We start from the raw sequence: 8,712 nt of genomic DNA on the forward strand, positions 1-8,712 counted from the left end.
CCATCAAAGAATTCCCATAAAGATGGATATTTTTGCACCTTCTGTATGTTATTTTTCAAAGTAGATTTCCTTGATTTAAATGCCACATCTTCTGTTTTACAGATGAATCCCTTTTTATCAGTACACTTGGCGTTTACCAATGAACCAAAATCCTCCTTAAACGACAAATATTTGCATTCGAGTCCATACAATATTGATCTATCATAAAATACAGCCAACTTGAGAAACTTATTCAAGAATATCCCAGCATTAGTAAACAATACTCATGCCCTAGTAAATGAGTATCGTTCAGAATATAACATTAACTTAAATTATTTATTTATTTATTACATATGAATAAGAGAGGTTGTTGATTATTATTATATATAACTTCCGTATCAATAACTATTTATCAATGTTCATTATATTCTGTAAAATTATGTAAGATAAAATATATATAGTCAATTAATTAGAAAACATCAAAGCCATCATTACAAGTATTTTTCTACTTTTCTCTGAAATAATTTAAATTTTAAATAAACTTTAAAGTTTAACTTGGGCATAATTATTCATATATTTAAAAAATGATTATCTTTTTTTCAAATAGACTATACAATGGCCGGGCTTAACAAAAGAGTTGGAAAACTTTTTATTATGGCTTAACGAATAAGTTCGGGCAATGCCAGGTATACCCTTAAATTTAATCATATTTTCATATTGTTCCAAAATTAACGCCCTGTTAACTTTGATGTAATTAAATTTAGAGTATTCAGGGTTTTCCATGAACACTGGTCCGACCGGATGGGCAAATATTCTAGAATAATAAAGTGTATATCATGTTGGAACAGACAAGTGGTTACAATTCAGGCAAAATATGTTATTTTTGACATGTGACACAGTAGTATTATCGTATAATGATTGATTACTCCGTTGAAATCTAACATCATTATTAGTTGACTATATGTATAATTAAAATTGAAGTATAACTTTTTAACTCATTTCAAAGAAATTGGCGTTTATTTATTAGATTTTTAAGAGTTTTAAAAGTAAATCAACAAGTTGAAATAAAAATACAAATTAAAACAACCTACATATACAGTGTTAGCTTCATTTTAGATCTTAAAAAGTATTTGCAACTGTCAGTGTGTTTTTTTTGCCTGCGATAAACGCGTCCAAGTGGCTTTTTGAGTGTAAAAGGTTCTTGAGCCTTGTTATAAGCCATCAAAATGACATGATTGATTGCAAGATCATCCGAGAGATTAATGGGCCATTTAGAACAAAGTATCGAGCTGCTCAGGGCAATTGTATAAACGCCGTAGAGTCTGATGCAAGTGTATGTATATTTCTTCAAACACAAGAAAACATTCGAGGCTAGGGCCTTCAACAAGGATGGAATGCCGAATACTCTGTATGGAGTCCGTATGGGTCTCAAATCTATCTGTTTTTGTAATTTCTTTGTTCCACAATTTCCTTTTGTTCTGGATGATCCTGAAAAAACTGTATGTTCCACGTTTTGGCCTAGCACCAGCAGAAACACACACGATCTCAACTAAAGGACAAAAACAATTTAAATTCTATTGACTAATATTATTTAATTTGCAACTTATGTCTAGAGTTGACACAGTCATATTAAATAAAACTCTTGTTAATATCACCTGTTTCTTATATGATTACTGCTATAAAGAGGAGATCCTTCTACATTTAAAATAGCCTAAGTTCAGGGAAAATATTATAATTATATTTAAATACATATATACTTATTTTATGATGCATTTTTAAAACAATTTAACGATGTCCTATGAAATAGTGAAAAAGAAAGAAAAAAAAACCCCAGCACATCTAACAACCATGTTTTCTTTTCTAATCTTTAATGGTTGTTTTTCATTATAAACGTGTCAACTCTACTCATGTCTATTCTTATCCTAGATTCCTTTAAGAAAACGATAAGAGACACACTAAAGAATGAGACGAAAATCTATTTACAATTATCACTTTTAACGCTGATAGGTTAATAATTGTAAACTAAAATATGATCATCTCTCAATTTTTGTAGCAGGATCAATTTCAAGTTCCATATTAAGGACTGATGGAACCCTAATACTATTCAAGTTTGGTACTTTCCAAGAATTGATATTAATTTATACCTTGGGGACTCAAAAATTTTAAATTAGTGGCAAATAACTTAACATTTGATCTTCCGCAAATCGGAGCAACATTAATGGGAATCATCAATATTAAGTGATGATCCATGAACCATAGGTACAGCTATACAACAAATTAGTAATGTTCACTTGCTACTCGCATCATTGGGCATCATGAGCGTTATTTATTTATACTAGTTTGCTTACGAAACGATCGAGAGTGACACAGTCTTGCAGCAAAATAACACAAGAATATTTTTTATGTAGCTAGATCCCATGTGTCATATTGAAGTATACACGTAAAGAAATGCTTAAAGCTTGAGTTTGATGGGAATTTTTGGATATGTGCGGTTATGTAATGTTCTAATAATCATCTGCTATTGTTTTTATTTATAAAGTGTGACTGTATCTTCGAAAGACGACCAAATTGAAGCAAAAATAATTATTGTAAATTATTTTTTTCTTGACCGATTTTCACTTAATGGACCGATTTTTTTTCAGTCTCAATTAATGGACCGATTTTTTTCTGTCTCTTAAATTATGAGAGACTAATTTTTTTTTCTAGATCAATCGTTATTCATTTTTTTTCAAAAAAATCATAAAAGAACAAGATAAGTTCTAGAACAAATACTGTATACAAATATGAGAAGCCTGGATCAAAATTAATCCGAACTATCTCTGTTTAAACTTCATGTAACGTCAGTTATACTTAAAAAAACATATGATGTCATGTTATAAACAATTTATTTGTAAAATCGGTCTAGACTGTTTTTTTGGTACTGCACTAACCGAAATTTTTTTTTGGACCGATGTAGACCGAATCTTTATTTGAGAGCGGACTAGACCGAGCTTTTTATTGGACAGAACTAATTCAGTCCAACAAAAAATATAACAGTCTCAGACCGGTCTAGGATTTCCAGACCGAACCCCAACACTAGTTCTTTTCCTTTTATCAGTCGAGGTTGCGAATGTATAAAAAACTCGCCGCGGTCCGAGGTAGTCTAGCCTTCAATTTAATAAGGGTGATAATTTTGATAAGAATAGAAAAGCGTGCGAGGAGAAGAGAAGAAATACTTATGGCATCATTGATTAAATAATATACATCTTCTTCTATCAATCTAGAACGTTAGCATTCTCGCCTTTATTATTCAATATTAATATAATATTAGATGGTGATAGTCGATAGAGAACTGAATAAAATGCCTAAAATAACTTCGGCTTCTGACTAGATTTCTGAAAATGGAGGCCCAGGAATTTGAAAAATACTTACCGGATGAGAAACAGATGGTTTGTCGGATTTGTCGATATAAATGTGCCTTTAATCCCCTATCTAGAATTACACGCCACTCATTATCTCATATCAAGAGCATGGATATTCATCTAAAAAATCAAGTTAATGATGAATACATCAAGTCAAATTTTAACTGTGATCTCACAAAGATGTTTATTGCATGTAATATAACCTTATCCATTGCTAATCATCTACGTTCAAAAAATTTATGGAGAAATACTCGGGTAAACCTATCCCTTCCCGAGGAACCATCATTAAATTAATGGAGGATGTTGGTACTGATGTCATTTCTAGAAATACATATAAAAATGTTTTGAGGCATCCACACTAAATGACGATCAAGTTATCAGTAAAAAGTATAAAATATTTACTAATTTCGAAATTGAACTCTGAATTTTGTACTATATAACATTAAGTATTCTATTTTTTTAAAATCTAACCCTAAAATATGATTCTATTTTAGCTAAACATATCAAGAATTATGATACACAACTCATTAAATAGCAAAAACAACTCCTTAAATGGTTACAACAACGGGGGTAGTAGCTTTGGATGGTTCTCAACTAGTTTGTCAATAACTATTACTTTTTTTATCACTTAAGGCTTAGCTATGGTTGATAGGCTCCAAGAAATGGTGTTCAGAAAACTCATAAAAGGCAAAAACAACTGCTTAAATGGTCACAACAACGGGGGTAGTTACATTGGGTGTAGCAATATAATTAGCAATTGTGTATATCCTTCATGATAATAGTATGTTGTTATATAAGCATAAGTAACGGGGGAAATATCTTTTTTGATGCTCTTAATAAGGAGTAATATCCCCGGACATTACTACATAATTAGCTTTTGCTCTAAATCTTTAAAATGGATTTATTTGTAACATTTTTTTATTAGTATATTTATTTTCTAATTTTATGATTTTGACATTTACTTTATTATTAACAGTTAGTTAGATTTCCTCGGTAGAGATATATCTATCCTGTGCACAATTGTATATAGCAACTTCCACATGAAGAAGAAAGGGGATTATCTTTTTGATTAAACTCCACGTCTCGCTTGTGTTTTGCAACCTAAAGTTATGACATATTTAACTGGATTCCGGTGTCAGAACAAGAAAATATTATTTGGATCAATCTATTATTTCAATCTTCTGTATTTTATTATTTATTGTTATTAGTTATATGATTCCAATTGTTTAATTTTGTATATTTAACATAAATATATGATGGTATATTTTTTATTATGTAGATTATATTTAATTAAAGCCTTCTTTTTTAAACTTGGAAGTTCAAATATATTTCGAAATACTCTACTTTGTCGTTTCATTAGCTGTTATTCTGAGAATAAGGTTCATAATGAATTACAATTTCATGGAGGGTGACGTTATAAAATCTACTGTAACGGATAAAAAACGTCGAAGTTAATTATACATACGTGGTATATCTTCATTAAACATTTTGCTAATAAATACTTTCGCTATACCCTCAAAAATCATAATAAAGCAGGCAGATGATAATCACATAAGTTTTTAAACAATGATACCATATGTCTTCTCCCCCCCCCCTTTCTCCTTGCACGCGTTTTTCTCTACAATATGATCAACTTTAATTATAATGTCGGTTAACACTGAACATCTATTTTGAATCCGTTTATTCTTAAATTGATTTTAATCGTCGCAATATTTCAAATATCGACACTAAACCTCAACATTTTTAAAGATATATATGTACCAATAATATATGGATATATCAATTCATTAAACATATATCTTGTAGAAGTTGTGATGTCTGTACGAGTTGCAGCTTGAATATGCACATTGCACAAGTTGCAATTTCTTCGTCAGTAAATGCATAATTTAATTACCAACTATGAGGTGATCATATAATTTCATTTTGATCTATTAAAACTACATGGTCATTATAAGTGATGTCTAAATTATGCAAATGAAATTAAATTTCTATTTTCTACAACCATTTTTAGGTAAAAAATATTCAGTTATTAGAGTGAAGGTAGGATTGAGTGAAAAGTACTCGGATATTCAAAATATGCCATATCTATCTTCCCATCTATTTAGATTTTTACCTTTTTTCTCCATAAATATAAACGGACATCCAGTAGAATATATTTCAATATATTTACATTCATTCGAAGTGAAAGAAAATCTTTTTAAATTGACCATACCTAAGATAGTGGACCCTTTAGAGCTTACTAAGGAACTCGCTGGCACCAAGATTTGGACTCATGTGCCAGAAACAAAGTGTTTGTCATTCAAGCTTTGCAACTTTAGCACTAAAGCCAATAGTAAGTGTGTCTAAGAACATTATAGACAGTATTTTAGATACAAAAATAATGTACATTTATCCTGTATAAGTTGGCCCACACGTCATACTTTCTCTTTCTATCCCCAAATTGGAGACAGCGACAGAGGATAGTTGAAACTCAACTCTCGCAACCTTTTAATAATAGGGAAATATATTTGGTACTACAAACGTAGGGACGCGAAGTGAAGGGAAGAATATAATTGGCTGAGGAAGAGAAGACGCGAAGTGAAGAATACATTGAAGGACAAAAGGGATCTCGACTTTTCCGAGTTATTCCGTTAATTAACACTTCGAATGGTCACGAAAGTATATAGAAGGTCACATTGTGTGGAAGAAGTTGTGAATTTGGCTGTTATGGACTTTTCGGAGGAGGGGGGTGAGTTCTCTCGGAGTCCATCCGTTGATTGAGAGAGGAAACTGGAGGAGATCATATCTAATTATGTAAGGCATTACGACTTTTTCTTATATCTACCATGCTCATGACAGTAGAATTAATTTCAGGTTCACTTTGTACAGGGAGTCGTAGTATGCAAATTCTTACAGGGATTTTCCTTCTTGGAGATCGATAAACTCGGATAGGTGTGACTTCAAAGCATAATTGAATTATTTATTAATAAATAATCATGGTCCTTATTCAAACTTAATTATTTTTTACCTAATAATAACGGTTTTTGGATTTGAGAAATAAAACACATAAAATATTATATTATGGTCAAAACTTTATTATGAACCGAAAACACAATCCTTTACAAATATTTCTAGAAAATAATCCCCTTCATATGTTGGCTGCAACTGGTATTTAAATGGTCCATTCTTTCACGCCAATTTTCGATGACGCGTTCGAGCATTGTGACCGGAATCTCAAGAATAACTCGCTCAATATTTGCTTCCAATGCTTCAATCGTCGCTGGTTTATCCACATATACTTTTGCTTTTACATAGCTCCAAAGATAAAGTCCAAAGGTGTGATATCACACGATCTTGGTGGCCAATTCACCGGGCCAAAACGTGAAATTAATTGCTCACCAATATAATGTCCCAATAAGTCCATTGTTACGCGCGTTGTGTGGCAAGTTTACCAGAATACATCCTATTTTACCGGATTTATTTGCACTTTTAGCTCCATTTTTATGCATTATTTGGACATCACTAGTCATTATGTATTTATGAGTAAGATAACTGTAATCATTTAAACTTTATAATGCGCCAAAGAATTCTTATCTTTTAGAAATTTATTATAAAATAGTCAAAAATGACACAATTATAATATAGATCATTCATGGAATTTTCAATTCTTGAATTGTCCTCATCCCAAGTACAATAAATCCTTCATTTAAAAGGAGTGATCTTATTTTTAATTGTAACTTGTATATTTTTGTACAAATTGACCCTGCTCAAGTACCCTATTTTGTATTCAAGCAGGGTCAGATAAAGTAATTCTAATAACTTTCTCCTCCTAAAACTGCCAAGTAGTGGAACTCATGGAATTTGATGAATGATATTCAGCACGGACATTCTAGTGTTCACTCTCTACAATTAGCAACGTCAAAAAAACGTCATTCAGTATATGATTGATTGAAATATTATTCAATTGTATTTTGAGAACGTTAAGATAGCAACATGAAAAGGAGAAACCCATGAACAAAAAAACAAGGTAAGGAAATAAAACAATAACTCATATCGATTGATGATTTGAGAAATCAGAAAAAATCATATTGTGAAATATTGGCGATTGTCCATATTGATAATTTATTTGTACAAAATATGCTTGGCTTAAAAGTGAATATTTTGGGGATATAATGATATTAGGGTCCATAGACATAAAAACATTAAGTGATGAGATGAAAAAAAGGTTGGTACCATCTTGGTTATCCAAAACATTCAACACAACACTACCCTTATTCTATCACGCAACCTTTATTCAAAAAAGATATCCAAAACAGGCCCGAAATCATTTGATAATTTGCCTAATAAATAAATCCCACCAACTGCTATTCATCTGTTATCTACTCCTATACCATCATTGTCATGTTATTTCTCCCCATTTTTTAAAATCAGTTACATATATATGTTACGAGCAATGTGGAAAATCGGGCATTTTGCAAATCCCTGTTAAAGCGGGAAATGTGCAAAATGCCCAGGACATCAATAACTTTTACGTTCATTACATTGTTAGGTTAAATGATTGTGGGTAGTTTGATTTTTAAACAATTCATTGCAAGCAATTTGATCATTAAGGATTTGATTTGATATAATTTCATAGCAAGCAATTTGATCATTAAGGATTTGATTTGATATAATTTCATTGCAAGCAATTTTATAATTGTGTGCATTTTTATCTAAATTAATATTTTATTTGGACAATCAAACTATTATATGACAAGAAATTGTCACAAAAGACCTCATTTTATTTTTCAAAATATATCTTGCCCAAAAGGTTGTCCAAGTAGACAGCTGGTACCCAAAGGGGATCAAAATCTATCACCACCGCTATCCTAAGTATCAAGGACTTTTTTTTAATATCCTATGTTACATCTCAGCCCACGGGTTGTGAAAGTGAACCACCGGTTTTGCCTAAGAACCATTTGAGACATTTGGTCGTAAAATAATATTTAATATATTGGTACATATATGAGATTGTATATTTTAATTCAATTACACAATTGCGTCTTAAGGAACGTCTTCGAGAAGTACCTCACATGCGTTTCTTTGTGAAGTGAAATCACGTTTCAATTACTTCATTACAACTTGTACACTCTGAATAATGTGTATAACTGGTTTCTAAATACAAAAGCAAGTTCAAAGATTTTCCCTCAAAATGAAGCCTGCATTATATTTGTATTGTTCGACGAATAACCACCAGTTTAAAGAATTAATCCTTTGTAGGGATTGGAAAATTGTACTAAATTAGCAAAAAAATAATCGTATAAGTGACGGAATCGTAAATTGATTGATGCTATGCGTTTGGAAAACCATATTT

The 8,712-nt window shown here is 31.1% G+C and overlaps 1 long non-coding RNA gene across 1 annotated transcript; it reads left to right on the forward strand.

The window, feature by feature from the left end:
• The first annotated feature begins 431 nt into the window (after window positions 1–431).
• LOC139905049 (uncharacterized) lies at window positions 432–1,057 on the forward strand. Its single transcript, XR_011779515.1, has 3 exons — window positions 432–476; window positions 587–665; window positions 744–1,057. It is a non-coding gene; the product is annotated as an uncharacterized lncRNA (long non-coding RNA).
• The last annotated feature ends 7,655 nt before the right edge of the window (window positions 1,058–8,712 follow it).

The sequence above is a fragment of the Lepeophtheirus salmonis genome, chromosome 4 (genome assembly GCF_016086655.4).
Source record: "Lepeophtheirus salmonis chromosome 4, UVic_Lsal_1.4, whole genome shotgun sequence".
NCBI classification, from domain to species: Eukaryota; Metazoa; Arthropoda; class Copepoda; order Siphonostomatoida; family Caligidae; genus Lepeophtheirus; species Lepeophtheirus salmonis.